This window comes from Pleurodeles waltl, chromosome 4_2 (genome assembly GCF_031143425.1).
Source record: "Pleurodeles waltl isolate 20211129_DDA chromosome 4_2, aPleWal1.hap1.20221129, whole genome shotgun sequence".
Taxonomy (NCBI): Eukaryota; Metazoa; Chordata; class Amphibia; order Caudata; family Salamandridae; genus Pleurodeles; species Pleurodeles waltl.
The window spans coordinates 1,039,691,466-1,039,711,196 of record NC_090443.1 but is presented as its reverse complement, the minus strand read 5'-3'; the positions used below and the strand labels follow the sequence as shown (position 1 = coordinate 1,039,711,196).

The 19,731-nt window shown below is 50.0% G+C and overlaps 1 protein-coding gene across 1 annotated transcript in view; it reads left to right on the top strand.

Annotated features, from left to right (window-relative positions):
• The first annotated feature begins 561 nt into the window (after nucleotides 1–561).
• LOC138293679 (N-acyl-aromatic-L-amino acid amidohydrolase (carboxylate-forming)-like) overlaps nucleotides 562–19,731 on the top strand; it is a 79,446-nt gene continuing 60,276 nt past the window's right edge. The window contains exon 1 of the mRNA XM_069232985.1: nucleotides 562–686. The gene's annotated coding sequence lies outside the window, so the exon portion shown is untranslated. The remainder of the gene's footprint in view (nucleotides 687–19,731) is intronic.

Sequence of the window (19,731 nt, the reverse complement as noted above, 5' to 3'; positions counted from 1 at the left end):
GTCAGAAGCCCAAGAGGTGTGAGAAGAGAGCTGGACAGCTGCGGCCTTCTGTGCGCTATGATGCATGTGAGGTCTTGAAAGCAGGGGCCAAGGGTCCTGGTTCAAACCACCCTCACAGCTCGGGTAGTAAAATACAGCCGTAATCAGGGTTCAGTGGTCCCCCTGGCCTGTGGTGTCCGATGCCACTGTGCCTGCTGCACCCCGGATAGCCAGCCCCCTGCTGAGAGGGGGGATGGGTGGCTTGGAGAGGTGGGTGCGGTTCCCTGGGGGCCTCTGGGTGTGGCCCTCATACCTGTGAGCTGGGGTGGTTTTCAGGGGCAGTGGTTGAGGTTTAACTTAGACCTGGTGATGGGGCCAGGATGCGGTCTTTGGTTTGTGACATATTTGCAACAAAGGTATTTTCTTCCATCTCAGACGTGTCAGCCTGAGCCCTGATTTCTAGAGTTTTTGCCTTTCTGCCAGCGGCACCTCTGAAGCTGCAGTAAGTGCTGTTTACTCCCAGGCCTGCCTGGTCGCCTCGGGGGGCCAAGGCGGGACAGCCGCGCCTCTTGAGGACGCCAGTGCTCTGCCAAGCGCCACGAGTCGGCATAAGCAGCTGTGGGGAACTAGGGCGGTGAGCGCACGGGGTCCTGCGCCCCCTGGCACACCCTGCCCCGCCCGAGAACAGATTCTTCACCGGGCCGTGGGCAAGTAACCGGCATCTTTTTCATCTAGCGCTGCCTTGCATCCGCAGTTCCGCAGCGCTGTAAACAGCCGCTGTTAAAGCCAGCATCCATGGATTCTTGTTGGGGAAAGTGCTTTGTAATATCTGTGTGTTGCAACAGCAGTCCTGAAATAAATCCCATTATTGGCTATGCAGATATGGAATCTGAAACAGGACCCTTCTGCTTTTGCTGTGTTAAACTGCCCCCCCAAAAGGGTCTTTTAAACTTTAGTAAAACGTTTGTTTACTCTTTGAGGGCTGAGATTGAAATACAAACGCAGCAACATATTGAATAGTAGATCTTTTTGCTGTATTGTGAAAGCATTTGTGCAAAGAAAAACAACGTAAATCCAAAGACATGTTATCATGACAGCAAAGTAAACAAGCATTGGCAAAGCCACTGGCAATTCCTTTTAGCCATGCTGTACATCAGTGTGGCCGCTGCTAAGCATGGCAAGAAGTTAGTGGTGAGTGGGCTGGGGTAGACTGCGGTGGAATTGGTTGGAGTGGGTTATCTTGAGATGTGGTAGATTGGAACAGGGCATAGCAATGTGGATTGGGGTAGGTTGGGGTAGATTATGGTAGATTGGAGTGGGGTAGAACAGGGTAGGGTAGATTGGAGTCCGGTAGATTGGAGTGGATTGGGGTAGATTGCTGTGGATTGGGGTAGATTGCTGTGGATTGGAGTCGGGTAGATTGGAGTGACGTAAACTGGGGTAGAGTGGAGTGTGGTAGATTGGAGTGTAATTGGATAGAGTGGAGTGGGGTAGACTTGAGTGGGGTAGATTAGGGCGAAGTGTGGTAGACTGGAGTCAGTTATACTGTAGGGGTAGATTGGGCGGATTAGAGTAGGGTAGATTGGAATGAAGTAGGATAGATTAGGGCAGAATGGAGTAGGGACGATTGGAATCGAGTTAGGTAGATTGATGTGGATAGACTGGAATGGAGTAGATCATGCTAGATTGGATTCTAGTGGGGTAGAGTGGACTGGTGTAGATTGGGGTAGATAAGAGTGAGGTAGAGTGGGGTAGACTGGAGTGGAGTAGATTGGAGTGGGGTGAATTGGAGTGGGGTAGATTGGGGTGGAGTGGGGTAGATTGGAGTGGGGTGAATTGGAGTGGGGTAGATTGGGGTGGAGTGGGGTAGACTGGAATGGAGTCAGGAAGATTGGAGTGGGGTAGATTGTTGTGGAGTGGGTTGCATTGGGTAGATTGGAGTGGAGTAGATGAGTTGAGTGGGATAAATTGGACTTGGGTAGATTGGGGTAGAATGGGATACATTGGAGTGGAGTCAGGTAGACTGGGGTGGAGTAGACGAGTTGAGTGGGGTAAATTGGACTTGGGTAGATTGGGGTAGAATGGGGTAGACTGGGGTGGAGTAGACGAGTTGAGTGGGGTACGTTGGATTTGGGTAGATTGGGGTAGAATGGGGTAGATTGGAGTGGAGTCAGGTAGATTGGGGTGAAGTGGGGTGCATTGGATAGACTGGAGGGGAGTGGAGTGGATTGGAGTGGAGTAGACCGGGACGTAGCTTGGTCGATAAGATTGGGGGGAGCTTCAGGTTTTCCAACTACCATGGTGGCATATCATGTTAAAATACATTACAAGAGAAGCCATGCAGAAGGGGAGTATAAGGGGTGAAGGAAAGGGAGCAGAACGCAGATTGTAAGGAGTATGTAAAATACAATATTTTGTAAAATAATCAACATTTTTAAGACCTCATACAGCAGAGATGAGCGTGTGCATGTGTGTTTTTGTTTGTGCATTTATGTCCCAGGTGAAATCCAACAGACTCCTCACTATACCAAATTATTTACTAGAGAATAGATTTATTGGGGGTGGGGGTGACACCCCAAACTACCCTCCTGAAGCTACGCTCCTGCTGGTAGATTGGAGTGGATTGAAGTGGAGTGGGGTAAATTAGAGCAGAGTTGGGTAGATTTGAGTGGAGTGCTGTAGATTGTGCAAAGTGGAGAGGGTAGATTAGGGCGGAGTGTGGTAGACTGGAGTCAATTATATTGTAGGGGTAGATTAGGTGGATTAGGGTAGGGTAGATTGGAATGAAGTAGGATAGATTGGGGTAGATTGGATTGGAGTGGAGTGAGGTAGATTGGAGTGGGGTAGATTGAGTGGAGCGGGTAGGTTTGACGTGGGGTGGGGTTGATTGGGTTTGATTGAGTGAAGTGGGGTAGACTGGAGAGGAGTGGAGTGGGATGGATTAGAGAGGGGTAGATTGGAGTGGAGTAGGGTAGACTGGGGTGGAGTGGGGTAGATTGGATCTTAGTGGAGTGGGGTACACTGGGGTAGAGGAATGGGGTAGATTGGAGTTGGGTGGAGTAGATTGGGGTGGGGTAGACTGGGTGGAGTAGATTGAGGTGGAGTGGGCTGGGGTATACTGAGGTGGGGTGAGGTAGATTGGAGTGGGGTGGATTTGGGTAGATTGGGGTAGATAGGTTTAGATTGGATTGGATTGGAGTGGAGTGAGGTGGATTGAAGTGGAGTGGGGTAGCTGGGGTAGATTGAGCGGGGTAGGTTTGAAAGAAGTGGAGTAGATTGGTGTGGAGAGGGGTAGGTTTGAAAGAAGTGGAGTAGATTGGTGTGGAGCGGGGTAGGTTTGAAAGAAGTGGAGTAGATTGGTGCGGAGAGGGGTAGGTTTGAAAGAAGTGCAGTAGATTGGTGTGGAGCGGGGTAGGTTTGAAAGAAGTGGAGTAGATTGGTGCGGAGCGGGGTAGGTTTGAAAGAAGTGGAGTAGATTGGTGCGGAGAGGGGAAGGTTTGAAAGAAGTGGAGTAGATTGGTGTGGAGCGGGGTAGGTTTGAAAGAAGTGGAGTAGATTGGTGTGGAGCGGGGTAGGTTTGAAAGAAGTGGAGTAGATTGGTGCGGAGAGGGGTAGGTGTTAGAAATGGGGTTTTTGGATGGCAGTCAGGTTACCCTCTGTCCAAGCAAAAGCCCTCACTCTAGTCAGGGTAAATCACACACTATCCAAGATTATCCTGTGCCCACCCTCTGGTAGCTTGGCATGAGCAGTCAGGCTTAACTTAGAAGGCAATGTGTAAAGTATTTGTGCAATAAATCATACAATACCACCATATAGCACCACAAAAATACACCACACAGTGTTTAGAAAAATATATAATATTTATCAGGATAGTTGTAGGTCAAAAAGAATAAAGTTGCAATGGAAAATTGTAGGAATATCACAGAGAAGTGATATAAGTGTCTTAAGTCTTTAGAATATAAACAAAGTCTCTTTCAAGCACAAGTACCTGGTTGGGAGCGGAAAAATCTCCTCAGAGGGCCACAAGAAAAGAGGTGCGTGGAAAAAGGGTGTGTGCGTCGATTTCTCCCCAGCACACACGGACTTGCGTCGTTATTTTCCACGCGGGGAAGTCGGCGTCGTTTTCCGGCGCATGGACAGTCTCTTTCTGTGGATCGCGGGGATTACCAGAAGTCCCGGGTCTGTGCATCGATTTTCCTGCTTGTTCTCCGGCTGCGCGTCGGTCTGCGGGGCTGCGCGTCGAAATTACGATCTCACGGCAGGCGTTGCGTCGATTTCTCCTCTAGACTTCGATCTGCGGGGCTGCGTGTTGAAATTACGATCTCACGGCAGGCGTCGCGTCGATTTCTCCTCTAGAGGTCGGGCGGCGTTGTCCTTGCGAGGCCGTGCGTCGGATCTTCGATCGTCCCAAGAGCGTCGCGTCGATCAGCGTCGGTGTGCGGCGTTTTTCTCGCCGCGAAACAAGCTGTGCGTCGAAATTTTCGGCGCACGGAGCGTCCAAGTAAAAGAGAGAAGTCTTTTTGGTCCTGTGACTTCAGGGAACAGGAGGCAAGCTCTATCCAAGCCCTTGGAGAGCACTTTCACAGCCAGACAAGAGTTCAGCAAGGCAGCAGGGCAACAGCAAGGCAGCAGTCCTTTGTAGAAAGCAGACAGGTGAGTCCTTTGAGCAGCCAGGCAGTTCTTCTTGGCAGGATGTAGTTTCTGGTTCAGGGTTCTTCTCCAGCAAGTGTCTCATGAGGTAGGGCAGAGGCCCTGTTTTATACCCAAATGTGCCTTTGAAGTGGGGGAGACTTCAAAGAGTGGCTAAGAAGTGCACCAGGTCCCCTTTCAGTTTACTCCTGTCTGCCAGGGTCCCAGTAGGGGGTGTGGCAGTCCTTTGTGTGAGAGCAGGCCCTCCACCCTCCCAGCCCAGGAAGACCCATTCAAAATGCAGATGTATGCAAGTGAGGCTGAGTACCCTGTGTTTGGGGTGTGTCTGAGTGAATGCACAAGGAGCTGTCAACCAAGCCCAGCCAGACGTGGATTGTAAGGCACAGAAGGATTTAAGTGCAAAGAAATGCTCACTTTCTAAAAGTGGCATTTCTAGAATAGTAATATTAAATCCGACTTCACCAGTCAGTAGGACTTTGTATTACCATTCTGGCCATACTAAATATGACCTCCCTGCTCCTTTCAGATCAGCAGCTGCCACTTCAACAGTGTATGAGGGCAGCCCTAATGTTAGCCTATGAAGGGAGCAGGCCTCTCAGTAGTGTGAAAACGAATTTAGGAGTTTTACACTACCAGGACATATAACTACACAGGTACATGTCCTGCCTTTTACCTACACAGCACCCTGCCCTAGGGGTTACCTAAGGCACACCTTAAGGGTGAATTATATGTAGAAAAAGGGGAGTTCTAGGCTTGGCAAGTACTTTTAAATGCCAAGTCGAGGTGGCAGTGAAACTGCACACACAGGCCTTGCAATGGCAGGCCTGAGACAAGGAAAAAGGGGCTACTTAAGTGGGTGGCACAACCAGTGCTGCAGGCCCACTAGTAGCATTTAATTTACCAGCCCTATGCACATAAAGTGCACCTTACTAGGGACTTATAAGTAAATTAATAGTCCAATCAGGTATGATTCCAGGTTACCATGTTTTAAGGGAGAGAGCATATGCACTTTAGCACTGGTTAGCAGTGGTAAAGTGCGCAGAGTCTATAAACCAGCAAAAACAGTGTCCAAAAAAAATGGAGGGAGGCAGGCAAAAAGTTAGGGGTGACTACCCTAAGGCTGTCAGGTCTAACATGTGTCCCCCCCAGCTGAAAGTGGGGAGAGCTACCCGACCTCCTGGGAGCTCTCATCGCTAAGGCGGAAGTACCTGGAGAGACCATCAGCATTGGCGTGGTCAACCCCTGGGCGATGTTCCACCGTAAAGTCCATCCCCTGTAGGGAAATGGACCACCTCAAGAGTTTTGGATTTTCACCCCTCATCTGCATGAGCCATCTGAGGGGCCTGTGGTCTGTCTGAACCCGGAAGTGAGTCCCAAACAGGTAGGGTCTTAGCTTCTTCAGTGCCCAGACCACAGCAAAAGCTTCTCGTTCAATAGCACTCCACCTCTGTTCCCGTGGTAATAGCCTTCTGCTAATAAAGACTACTGGTTGATCTCTGCCCTCCTCATTCAGCTGTGCTAGGACTGCCCCTATGCCATGCTCTGAAGCGTCTGTCTGCACGATAAATTCCTGGGAGTAGTCAGGGGCCATGAGTACGGGGGCCGTGCACATGGCTTCCTTCAGGGCGTCAAAGGCTTTCTGACAAGCCTCTGTCCAATTCACCAACCTAGGTTGCTTCTTGGAAGTGAGTTCTGTCAAGGGTGTTACAATGGTACCATAGCCCTTGACAAATCGGCGGTAGTATCCTGTGAGGCCTAGAAAGGCTCTCACCTCCGTCTGTGTTCGGGGTGGTTGCCAGGCCTTGATAGTTTCAATCTTGGCCTGGAGTGGCTGCACCTTGCCACCACCCACTAGGTGTCCTAAGTACACCACGGAACCCTGCCCAATCTGGCACTTACTGCCCTTGATGGTCAGGCCTGCCTGTTGCAGGGCCTGAAGCACCTCCTGGAGGTGAAGCAGGTGTTCCTCCCAGCTGGAACTGTAGACAGCTATGTCATCCAGGTAGGCTGCACAGAAGGCATCCTTGCCAGCTAGGACCCCGTTAACCAACCGTTGGAAGGTAGCGGGGGCATTTTTCAACCCAAACGGCATCACCCGGAACTGGTAATGGCCATCCGGGGTTGAAAATGCGGATCTTTCCTTGGCCCCCTCAGTTAGGCCGATCTGCCAGTACCCTGAAGTAAGATCAAACGTACTCAGGAACTTGGCAGCGCCTAGCCTGTCCACGAGCTCATCAGCTCGGGGGATGGGGTGAGCATCAGTCTGGGTGACTGAGTTGAGACCCCGGTAGTCCACACAGAACCGGAGTTCTGGCTTCGCACCTGGGGCAGTAGCCTTAGGGACCAATACCACGGGGCTGGCCCAGGGACTACTGGATTTCTCAATGACCCCTAGAGTCAACATCTTGGAGACCTCCTCCTTGATGCTGGCCTTCACCTTATCCGACAACCTGTAAATTTTGTTTTTCACAGGGAGACTGTCACCGGTGTCAATATCATGAACACAGAGGTGGGTCAGCCCAGGAGTAAGGGAGAACAGGGGGGAGAACTGCTCCAACAGCTCATAACAGTCTCCTTTCTGATTTAGAGTCAGGGAGTCAGACAGAATGACCCCGCTTACTGACCCATCACCTTCTTGGGCAGAGAGGAGGTCGGGGAGAGGTTCACTCTCCTCTTCCGTTCCTTCATCTGTGACCAGAAGCATGTTGATCTCCGACCTCTCAAAATGAGCTTTTAGTCGGTTCACATGGAGCACCCTTAGGGGATTCCTAGGGGTTTTGAGGTCCACTAGGTAAGTGGCCTCCCCTTTCCGCTCCTTTATTTCAAATGGGCCAGACCAGCGGTCCTGGAGAGCTCTGGGCTCTACTGGCTCCATTACCCACACTTTGTCTCCAGGTTGAAACTCTACCAGGGTGGCCTTCTGGTCATACCATTGTTTCATCACCTCTTGACTGGCCTCAAGGTTATCTTGGGCTTCTTTCCAGAAGCGGGTCATCTGGTTGTGGAGGGCCAACATATAGCTGACCACATCCTGAGGGGGTGTCTTTGGAGCTTTCTCCAATCCCTCCTGGACAATGCTTAAGGGTCCCCTGACAGGGTACCCATAGAGAAGTTCAAAGGGACTGAACCCTACCCCTCTCTGGGGGACCTCTCTGTAAGCAAAGAGAAGGCATGGTAAGAGGACGTCCCACTTACGCCTCATGGCCTCAGGGAGGCCACCAATCATGCCTTTCAGGGTCTTGTTGAATCTCTCCACAAGACCATTCGACTGGGGGTGATAGGGTGTGGTGAACTTGTAAGTTACACCACACGCATCCCACAGAGACTTCATGTATGCAGACATGAAGTTAGTGCCTCTGTCAGACACTATTTCCTTGGGGAATCCCACACGGGTAAATATCCCCATCAGGGTTCTGGCCACCACCGGTGCAGTTACTGTCCTCAGAGGGATTGCCTCTGGGTAACGGGTGGCATGGTCCACCAAAACCAGGATGAACCTGTTGCCTAAGGCAGTTTTGGGGTCCAAGGGACCAACAATGTCGATGCCCACCCTTTCAAAGGGGGTGCCAACGACAGGAAGTGGAATCAGGGGGGTTTTAACCCTTTTTCCTGCTTTACCACTGGCCTGGCAGGTAGGACAGGATCTGCAGAACTTGTCTGAGTGTGTCCTCATTTTGGGCCAATAAAAGTGGGTGACAAGCCTGTTAAAGGTCTTGCCCTGCCCCAAATGTCCTGCCAGGGGAATGTCGTGAGCCAGACCCAGTAGGAAGGTTCGGTAACATTGGGGGACCACCAGCATACGTGCTGCCCCAAAGCCTGGAACCTTAGGCTCACTGTAGAGGAGATCATTCTCCCAATATAGGTGGTGATCGCCAGAGGCGTCGCCGGCTGCCTGGTTTTAGGCTTGTTTCCTCAAACCTTCTAGAGTGGGACATTCTTTCTGCGCCTTGCAGAATTCCTCCCTGGTGGTTCCACCCTCAACTTGCCAGCCAGCAAGCTCAGGTAAGTCCCCTAGGGCGGCAATGTCTTCCCCAGTTGGCTCGGAAGCCTCCTCCTCAGGAGCCCCGTCAGCCACTGTGGGAACAGCTGGGGCCGGTTTCCCGCACTCCTGGTCCCTCCTCCTGGCAGCTCTCTGGGCCATCGTTCCAGGCTCCAGATGCCCTTGACTTCCCTCTCGGTCAGCCATGGACCGTGTGGTCATGCAGACCCACTCAGGTAACCCTAACATCTCCAGGTGAGACCTGAGCTCCACTTCTTTCCAAGCAGTGTGCTCAAGGTCATTGCCTAACAGACAATCTACAGGCATGGCAGGACTCACAGCTACTTTCAGAGTACCAGAGACCCCCCCCACTCAAAGGGAACCAGAGCCACCAGTAGGTGACTCTCGCGATTGTCAGCGACTCTGACCTGGTGGAATGTATTAGGTACTATCTGCTCTGCTGACACCAGCTGACTCTTGATAGTAGTCATACTGGCTCCTGTGTCACGCAGAGCCTCCACCCTCTGCCCATCAATGGTGACCCACTGCCGGTACTTGGAAGTATTTCTGGGCATGTGGGCCTTGGGCACCATTTCTCCTTTTGCCAGGGACACTAGGGAAATCTCTACCTGCTCCCCAAAGCTAGTTGGGTCCATCTCCCCCCGAGTGCTACACTAGTCAACCCAGGTGCCTGTCCGGTAGTGGACGGTGCCCTCTTGGGGCACTGTGGATCGCCTTTGTAGTGACCATATTGGTAACACTCCATGCATTTGGGGCTAGATTTTCCTGACTTGTCAAATGTCCCTGGCTTTTTCCCAAATTTGGAAAAGGAAGGGTTGCCACCCCCTCCCTGGGAATTCTTTTGGGGGCCTTTAGAGAGTTCCTTATCTGTAAGTTTATCTCCCCCCTCTTTCTTCTGTTGGGAACCCTGACCACCTTTGTGGGAGTCCCCCCCAGGTACCTTTTTGGACACTCTGGTGCTAACCCAGAGGTCCGCCTCCTCAGCAAGCTTCCTGGGATCAGTCAGCTTACTATCCACTAGGTGCTGGCGCAAATCTGTATAAGTAACATTAAGCATATGCTCTCTCAGGATCAAGTCATATAAACCTTTATAATCTGCTACTTTGTTGCCCCGCACCCATCCATTCAGTGCCTTACTAGAGAAATCAAAGAAATCTACCCATGTTTGTGTGGTTTGTTTGGTGCTGTCCCTGAACCTCTGACGGTATCCCTCAGGGGTCAGCCCAAACTTGGCAAGTAAAGTGGCTTTCTGGAGTGGGTATGTGTTTTGATCCGGTGGATCCAATGTGAGAAGTGTGTCCCTCCCCAATGGCGGCACATAACCCCACATAGCTACCCCCCATTGCCCTTCAGGAACCTCATGAGCCCTTAGTGCAACTTCATAAGCAGCTAACCATTTATCTATGTCATCTCCCACCACAAAACTGGGCACCACATTTTTGGGTATACGAACCTTCTTTTCTCCAGCAGGTCCTGTCTGTATGCTGCCACCATTATTGCTGGATTCAGACTGTCTTGCCTTGATCTCCAGCTCCTTGAGACTCAGTTCATGAGCCAACAATAGTTTCTTTTCAGCCAAAGCTCTTTCAGCTTCCACTTGTTTGGCTGCTCTTTCAGCTTCTGCTTGTTTGGCTGCCCTTTCAGCTTCTGCTTGAATCTGTTTGGCTGTTCTTTCAGCTTCAATCTGTTTGGCTGCTCTTTCAGCCTCAGCTTGTTTGGCTTCTCTTTCTGCCCTCCTCTCCTCCTGTTGCGCCTCAATTTTCAGTTTTGCCATTTGCAATTGGAACTCCCTTTCCTCTCTCCTTTCCTCTGCGGTCAGGCTTTGCATGGAGACACTGCTCCCTGGTCTGGAAGGGTGCACAATTGCAGTGGTAACACCATCCATAGATAGTGAAAATCCTTCTGAGGGGCCATTTTCTGGCTCCCCTTCCTCATCATCCTCTAAATGGGCTTCTGCCCAGGCCCTCAGCGCCACTTGAAAGTCCTCCTTTCTGGAGGCCCCTTGGGTGGGTACCCTTAATGCCCTGCAGAATCCTCTTAGTTGTTTGACCGTGTATGTATCCAACTGGACTAGATCAAAGTCCCCTGTCTGAGACCCAGTCAGAGACATGTTGAGTGAGGATTTAGTTTTTGAAAATTGTCAGGAAAAAACTGATTTTCAAAAAGAGATAAAAACCAAGTTGACCTTCAACTGTGGGTAGGTAGTGAAATACTTAGCTACTGTATGTCACTGCACAAATACAAGTCCTATCCTCACCGCTGATCACCAATGTTAGAAATGGGGTTTTTGGTTGGCAGTCAGGTTACCCTCTGTCCAAGCAAAAGCCCTCACTCTAGTCAGGGTAAGTCACACACTATCCAAGATTATCCTGTGCCCACCCTCTGGTAGCTTGGCACGAGCAGTCAGGCTTAACTTAGAAGGCGATGTGTAAAGTATTTGTGCAATAAATCATACAATACCACCATATAGCACCACAAAAATACACCACACAGTGTTTAGAAAAATATATAATATTTATCAGGATAATTGTAGGTCAAAAAGAATAAAGTTGCAATGGAAAATTGTAGAAATATCACAGGGAAGTGATATAAAGTGTCTTAAGTCTTTAGAATGTAACAAAAGTCTCTTTCAAGCACAAGTACCTGGTTAGGAGTGGAAAAATCTCCTCAGAGGGCCACAAGAGAAGAGGTGCGTGGAAAAAGGGTGTGTGCGTCGATTTCTCCCCAGCACACACGGACTTGCGTCGTTATTTTCCACGCGGGGAAGTCGGGCGTCGTTTTCCGGCGCGTGGACAGTCTCTTTCTGTGGATCGCGGGGATTACCAGATGTCCCGGGTCTGTGCGTGGATTCTCCTGCTTGTTCTCCGGCTGTGCGTCGATCTGCGGGGCTGCGCGTCGAATTTACGAACTCACGGCAGGCGTCGCGTCGATTTCTCCTCTAGACTTCGATCTGCGGGGCTGCGCGTTGAAATTACGATCTCACGGCAGGCGTCGCGTCGATTTCTCCTCTAGAGGTCGGGCGGCGTTGTCCTTGCGAGGCCGTGCGTCGGATCTTCGATCGTCCCAAGAGCGTTGCGTCGATCAGCGTCGGTGTGCGGCGTTTTTCTCGCCGCGAAACAAGCTGTGCGTCGAAATTTTCGGCGCACGGAGCGTCCAAGTAAAAGAGAGAAGTCTTTTTGGTCCTGTGACTTCAGGGAACAGGAGGCAAGCTCTATCCAAGCCCTTGGAGAGCACTTTCACAGCCAGACAAGAGTTCAGCAAGGCAGCAGGGCAACAGCAAGGCAGCAGTCCTTTGTAGAAAGCAGACAGGTGAGTCCTTTGAGCAGCCAGGCAGTTCTTCTTGGCAGGATGTAGTTTCTGGTTCAGGGTTCTTCTCCAGCAAGTGTCTCATGAGGTAGGGCAGAGGCCCTGTTTTATACCCAAATGTGCCTTTGAAGTGGGGGAGACTTCAAAGAGTGGCTAAGAAGTGCACCAGGTCCCCTTTCAGTTTACTCCTGTCTGCCAGGGTCCCAGTAGGGGGTGTGGCAGTCCTTTGTGTGAGAGCAGGCCCTCCACCCTCCCAGCCCAGGAAGACCCATTCAAAATGCAGATGTATGCAAGTGAGGCTGAGTACCTTGTGTTTGGGGTGTGTCTGAGTGAATGCACAAGGAGCTGTCAACCAAGCCCAGCCAGAAGTGGATTGTAAGGCACAGAAGGATTTAAGTGCAAAGAAATGCTCACTTTCTAAAAGTGGCATTTCTAGAATAGTAATATTAAATCCGACTTCACCAGTCAGTAGGACTTTGTATTACCATTCTGGCCATACTAAATATGACCTCCCTGCTCCTTTCAGATCAGCAGCTGCCACTTCAACAGTGTATGAGGGCAGCCCTAATGTTAGCCTATGAAGGGAGCAGGCCTCTCAGTAGTGTGAAAACGAATTTAGGAGTTTTACACTACCAGGACATATAACTACACAGGTACATGTCCTGCCTTTTACCTACACAGCACCCTGCCCTAGGGGTTACCTAGGGCACACCTTAAGGGTGACTTATATGTAGAAAAAGGGAAGTTCTAGGCTTGGCAAGTACTTTTAAATGCCAAGTCGAGGTGGCAGTGAAACTGCACACACAGGCCTTGCAATGGCAGGCCTGAGACAAGGAAAAAGGAGCTACTTAAGTGGGTGGCACAACCAGTGCTGCAGGCCCACTAGTAGCATTTAATTTACCAGCCCTATGCACATAAAGTGCACCTTACTAGGGACTTATAAGTAAATTAATAGTCCAATCAGGTATGATTCCAGGTTACCATGTTTTAAGGGAGAGAGCATATGCACTTTAGCACTGGTTAGCAGTGGTAAAGTGCGCAGAGTCTATAAACCAGCAAAAACAGTGTCCAAAAAAAATGGAGGGAGGCATGCAAAAAGTTAGGGGTGACTACCCTAAGGCTGTCAGGTCTAACAATAATTAATTACAATGTTGTCATCATGGGGAACTCTCAACTTGTGCTATTAAAGAACATACATTGGCCTCAATTGCAAGCTGAACGTCGTCACATCCATAGTGTAATGCAGTGCTTTAAATGGAAATATAGAAGTGCAGGTACTCTCCAGTTAGAGTACCAGTTTGCTGATGAAAAGTGCTGGTACTCATCCACTGCAATGTATTGCATCAGTGTTGAGAAGTGCAGGTACTCTCCCCTTCAAATTAAAGAAGTGCAGGTACTCAGTACTGGACAAGTACTTGCCCACGTAAGGCACTGGTGTAATGAAAGGACCACTTCATGGGAATACACACGGAACATTGTAACCATCCATGAAATGCCACAGCCTTGATTCAAACAAAGGCAAACCTTGACAAGCATTGGCAAAGCAAACAGGTGTCACCAATGAGACCTATTGGCTTTGCCAACGATATTTAGCCATGGTTTATAGCAGCGCAGATACGGTGCAACATGGCTAATTGTTTTTTTAAAGCGCTATGATGCAGTCACCGCGTCATTTTGTAGGCATACAGCAGCATGCATGCGCCTCTTGTTGCAGCGACAGGCGGCGCACAAATAAGGAGGCCAACACAGTCTTAAGAAAAACTATTGGTCTGTATCCGTGCACACTGCAGTCTTAATCTTTAATGAGTCCTCCCCCTGACGCCAGACCCAGCGCCAAGATGCGTGCATGCATGTAATATCAGCAGTGGTGTCACGTGACACACCACATCCCCTCCAAATTTCTTTAAACTGGACAAATGACTCAAACAGTCAAATAGGTGGCCACCTGGTGGGCCACAACAATTATTGCTTGTCTTGGGTCAAACGGGCAGTCCCTAGCGCAGGTAGTCTTTGAATCGCTGGGGTGGTGGGCGTGTGACCGTAAATGGTGGGGTGCTTTAAAGGCGCACAGTGATACCTCCACTCCCCTAGGGGGTGCAGAACTGGGGTCACCTTCTGGGGTTCCACGGTGAGGGGTGGCATAAACGTCCAGGAATTTGAGATGGTCTGCATCGCCTGAAGGGTCATCAGCGTGGCGGATACTCTGCCCTGAAGAGCTTTCACCCTCTGGAAGTTCGGGGTTCTACGTGCAGAACAAGCATTTGCAATGCAATAGGTCTCGCATTTGCTTGAGTTAGAGATACTGGCATCCTGCACACGGTTAGATATTTGCTCCACTGGATAAAAATCCCTTTCCAAGGTGGAGGGAAGGGAGCACACTTGTAAGTATACTAGTTCAAAGTAATGTGGGAGGGCCCAGCGGGTCCGGTGGGAAAGTGGGGAATATTTACTAAAGCAGAGGATGGCGTTAGGAGAAACAAGTTTGAGGAGGGATTTGAAAGGGAAATGCAACTACAAAGACACGCCACACAAAAGTAAGGCCATAGCAGGTCACAAATTAAGTGTCAAAACAAGATTTAAATGACTCCGGCCCAGCCTTACAGTAATTCAAGCGCCACACATGGCCAACCTGCGGTACTGCAGCACACTCCCATAGAAAACAGGGAATTAAACTTACACCTCATAGGAACTAATGTTAAATATATTTAATTGGCAGTTTTATTTTTGATACATATATATGCACAACAAATGGTCTAATAATTAGACCATTTGTTGTGCAATCAAATTATAAGTGGATGCTCCCGGTTTTGTGGACTGGAAACATCACGGAAGGATACAGGTAGCGAGGAAATACTAAATTCCTGCGTGTGTACTATATACTTGGAGACGGATAAATATATAAACTTCAAATGCGCCTTGTGCCATCCTGAAATCAGTGGGCCATCCTTATCAAGAGGTTTGGTGAGTTGATGTCATGCAATTATTGTGCCACAACACCGATGCAGCGCTGACTGAATATTGATTCAGGGTAAAGCGCCCGATGCAATGCAGTAAATCTCAATCTTTATTGTCACAGGGACGGAGTTAAAGGGGCTTGTGAAGATTGAATTTGAACAGTGTGCCTGCAGAGAAAGCTTTACTAAGATGTTTAAACACACGTTCTGCTGAGAAGTCAACTCTATGTCAGGGTCTATTAATAAAAGTAGGAGTATAAAAGCACTGAGCATAAACAATACAGAGACTGTTACGACCTCTCATAGTTTGTTTGCTTTTGAAATCAGCAGAACGCAGATGTTGGACTGATTAGCCACAGTGAAATAAGGACTCTGAAAGCAGCACTTTGAACTATAACTCCCAGAATGCCCCTGTGAGTATAAAAGGCAGATAAATGAGAACCATGTGTGCATACAAACTAAAGCCACCTAAGGAAGACAGAAAGTTGAACTGCGTTGTGGTGTTTGATGTGCTGCTCTGTGAATAAATGGAATCTGCTAATCCATACCTCTGGGAGTGCAGCAATTCTTGTTGGATTATATATATGTGTGTGTGTGTGTGTGTGTATATATATATGTATATATATATATGTATAAACTATTCACTGATAAAATCAAAGGTTAAAGTGGTACTATATTTATGTGGAAATGTTAGTTAAAACGTAACATTTAAGACTCACAAAAACACTGAAATTCACCAGTCACATTTTACGAAGTAACTTTAACTACCTCCCTCGCCATGCACGTTAGTGTCATAGAACATGTTGAGTGATGTAGTATGTGAGGGTTCCTGAGCAGTGCATGGCAATTGCAAGTTTTAGTTACTTCAGTAAACTCTTGTGAATTTCAGCGGCTTTTGACTTCAAAACGTTACATTTTATTTGAAGTGATGTTTTCACCTACCTATAACATCACTTTAACCTTTGTTTTTTCAGTGAATTTCTCTTTTTTATGTAAAGAAAGATTTTATTACCATACCTAACTATAACGTCACTTTAACCTTTGTTTTTTCTGTGAATTTCTAGTTTTTTTTAACATAAAGTAAGATTCTAGTACAAGTAATAAGTCCAAAATTGTCCTCTTACTCAGAACCAGATACCTCACAGTAGTACTTGACACTCTCACGGGAGCGAAGCAGGGCAGCCCAAAGCGTAGGTGATCCGGGCTAACCATCCCGATTCACTGGCACACAATGATAGCACCCAGTAGATGGAAATATCTGAACTGACACCCCAAAATCAGATTGGACCACTACTAGCCCCACAAGCCCCATAATAACAATCCCTCCCAACTGGAGCAACATCACAATTAAGGGGGTGTCATTTAAATAAGGCACGACCTTCTGTCACCACATCAATATATAAAAGGCAAGCCTATTGGCTTTGTCAAAAACTCACCACGCTCATAAATCTACTACATGTGATAAAGGGAGCGAGATGAGATAAAATGGAAAAAAAAGAGTTTCAGGAGGAAAGCATGTGAAAGGAGAAGGGTTAAGTAGTAGAGGAAGACGAAAGAGATAGTCAATGATAAAAATGCAGGAGGGCGAAATAACGAAGGGAGGAAACGGGGGGAAGGTGTAAAAAACAAAAAAAAATGTCGAAAGACCCGAGGTGTGAACAGAGGGCAGAGGGTGGAGAGAAGAATAGGAAGGGAGTGGCGGACAGAGATAAGACCGGAGGAGGAGGAGAGAGTGGACGGGAGGGAGGCAGGAGTCCCCCTGGTTATGAAGAATCCCCCAAGGGGGGGACTGTGACGGAACATTTCTCGTTGAACAAACATAAATGTAGTAAGAGGCTGGTCACCCTGAGTGTGCCCGCTGCTGAGGGGACAACAGTGCTGCCAAGGAAGTGCAGTGCTGTTGGGGAGGGAGGTGCGGTGCTGCTAAGGAAAGTAGTGCCGCCAAGGAGTGGCTACCAAGGGAGTGCAGTGCTGCTGAGGGGACAACAGTGCTGCCATGGGAGTGCAGTGCTGCTGGGGAGGGAGGTGCGGTGCTGCTGAGGAAAGGAGTGCCGCCGAGGATTTGCTGCCATGGGAGTGCAGTGCTGCTGGGGAGGGAGGTGCGGTGCTGCTGAGGAAAGGAGTGCCGCCGAGGATTTGCTGCCAAGGGAGTGCAGTGCTGCTGGGGAGGTGCGGTGCTGCTGAGGGAAGGAGTGAAGTGCTGCTGGGGAGTGAAGTGTGGTGCTGTTGAGGAAAGGAGTGCACTGCTGCTGGGGAGTGAGGTGTGGCGCAGCTGAGGAAAGGAGTGCCGCCGAGGACAGGCTGCCAAGGGAGTGCAGTGCTGCTGAGGAAAGGAGTGCCGCTGAGGACAGGCTGCCAAGGGAGTGCAGTGCTGCTGAGGGGACAACAGTGCTGCCAAGGGAGTGCAGTGCTGCTGGGGAGGGAGGTGCGGTGCTGCTGAGGAAAGGAGTGCCGCCGAGGATTTGCTGCCAAGGGAGTGCAGTGCTGCTGGGGAGGTGCGGTGCTGCTGAGGGAAGGAGTGAAGTGCTGCTGGGGAGTGAAGTGTGGTGCTGTTGAGGAAAGGAGTGCACTGCTGCTGGGGAGTGAGGTGTGGCGCAGCTGAGGAAAGGAGTGCCGCCGAGGACAGGCTGCCAAGGGAGTGCAGTGCTGCTGAGGAAAGGAGTGCCGCTGAGGACAGGCTGCCAAGGGAGTGCAGTGCTGCTGAGGGGACAACAGTGCTGCCAAGGGAGTGCAGTGCTGCTGGGGAGGGAGGTGCAGTGCTGCTGAGGAAAGGAGTGCCGCTGAGGAGTGGCTGCCAAGGGAGTGCAGTGCTGCTGGGGAGGGAGGTACGGTGCTGCTAAGGAAAGGAGTGCAGTGCTGCTGGGGAGTGAGGTGTGGTGCTGTTGAGGAAAGGAGTGCAGTGTTGCTGGGGAGTGAGGTGTGGTGCTGCTGAGGAAAGGAGTGCTGCCGAGCACAGGCTGCTAAGGGAGTGCAGTGCTGCTGGGGAGGGAGATGCACTGCAGCTAAAGGGAAGGCAGAGCTGCTGAAAAGGACGTGATGCTGCTCAGGGGACATCAGTGCCACCGGTGAGAGTCTGCCAATGAAGTGCAGTGCTGCTGGGGAGGGATGCGCAGTGCATCTAAAGGGGAGGCTAAGCTGCTCAGGAATGTGAGGTGCTGGCAATGAGAGGGAATGATGCAAAGGGAGCAGAGCAGCTGATGAAAGCAGTGCAGGCTGCTGAGGAGGACAGTGCTGCTGAGGAGGGCAGTGCTGCTGAGTAGGACAGTGTGGTGCAGTTGAAAAGAGTGTTGCCTGCTCCAAAGACAATAGGGATCTCTGTCTGCAATGTAGATGCTTAAATGGGCTGTAGGGTTTGGATGTGGGTGGTTTGGTAGGTCTGTGGATGGAGCTGCGCGTTACGGGTGGTATGTCACTGGAGTATAATGGCTGCTGATGGACTCTAACAGCTGTGACATGTAGATGGGCAGTGTGAGCGGTGGGCTGTGAATAGTACAGGAAGGCTGTGGATTGACTGTGCCCCATACGGCAGCTAGGTCCGGTGGGTGGACGTGTCGCGTGGGTGCTATGTACGGAACATTGGAACAAGGTCATTTTGGGGTGTGGATTGTGTACCAGGCCTGCGGGTGGAATTCTGTAAAAGGTAGCGGATGTGGATGGTGCACCATGGTTGTGGAGTATTTAGTGTCGCAAGAGTCATCCTCAATGATGGACGTGAATGTTACATTAGCTCTATGTTTGGATGGTTTGGATGGATGCCATGGAGCTGTGCAACAGATGCAGGTTGTGAGTGGTGCCTCCTGCCTGTGGATGCTGCTGTGCAATAACAGTAAGTCTTAATGATGTACGTGAAGGGTGCATTAGCTCTATGTTTGGATGGTTGGCTCTGTGCAGCGAGTATCACTTCACAATGACAGTAGTGCATTAGGGCTGCCGTGGAGCTGTGCACCAGACGCAGGTTGTGAGTGGTGCCTCTGGCCTGTGGATGCTGCTGTGCAATAACAGTAAGTCTCAGTGATGTACGTGAAGGGTGCATTAGCTCTATGTTTGGATGGTTGGCTCTGTGCAGCGAGTGTCACTTCACAATGACATTAGTGCATTAGGGCTGCCGTGGAGCTGTGCACCAGACACAGGTTGTGAGTGGTGCCTCTGGCCTGTGGATGCTGCTGTGCAATAACAGTAAGTCTCAGTGATGTACGTGAATGGTGTATTAGCTCTATGTTTGGATGGTTGGCTCTCTGCAGCGAGTGTCACCTCACAATGACAGTAGTGCATTAGGGCTGCCGTGGAGCTGTGCAACAGACGCAGGTTGTGAGTGGTGCCTCTGGCCTGTGGATGCTGCTGTGCAATAACAGTAAGTCTTAATGATGTACGTGAAGGGTGCATTAGCTCTATGTTTGGATGGTTGGCTCTGTGCAGCGAGTATCACTTCACAATGACAGTAGTGCATTAGGGCTGCCGTGGAGCTGTGCACCAGACGCAGGTTGTGAGTGGTGCCACTGACCTGTTGATGCTGCTGTGCAATAACAGTAAGTCTCAGTGATGTACGTGAATGGTGTATTAGCTCTATGTTTGGATGGTTGGCTCTGTGCAGCGAGTGTCACCTCACAATGACAGTAGTGCATTAGGGCTGCCGTGGAGCTGTGCACCAGACACAGGTTGTGAGTGGTGCCTCTGGCCTGTGGATGCTGCTGTGCAATAACAGTAAGTCTTAGTGATGTATGTGAATGGTACATTAGCTCTATGTTTGGATGGTTGGCTCTGTGCAGCGAGTATCACTTCACAATGACAGTAGTGCATTAGGGCTGCCGTGGAGCTGTGCACCAGACACAGGTTGTGAGTGGT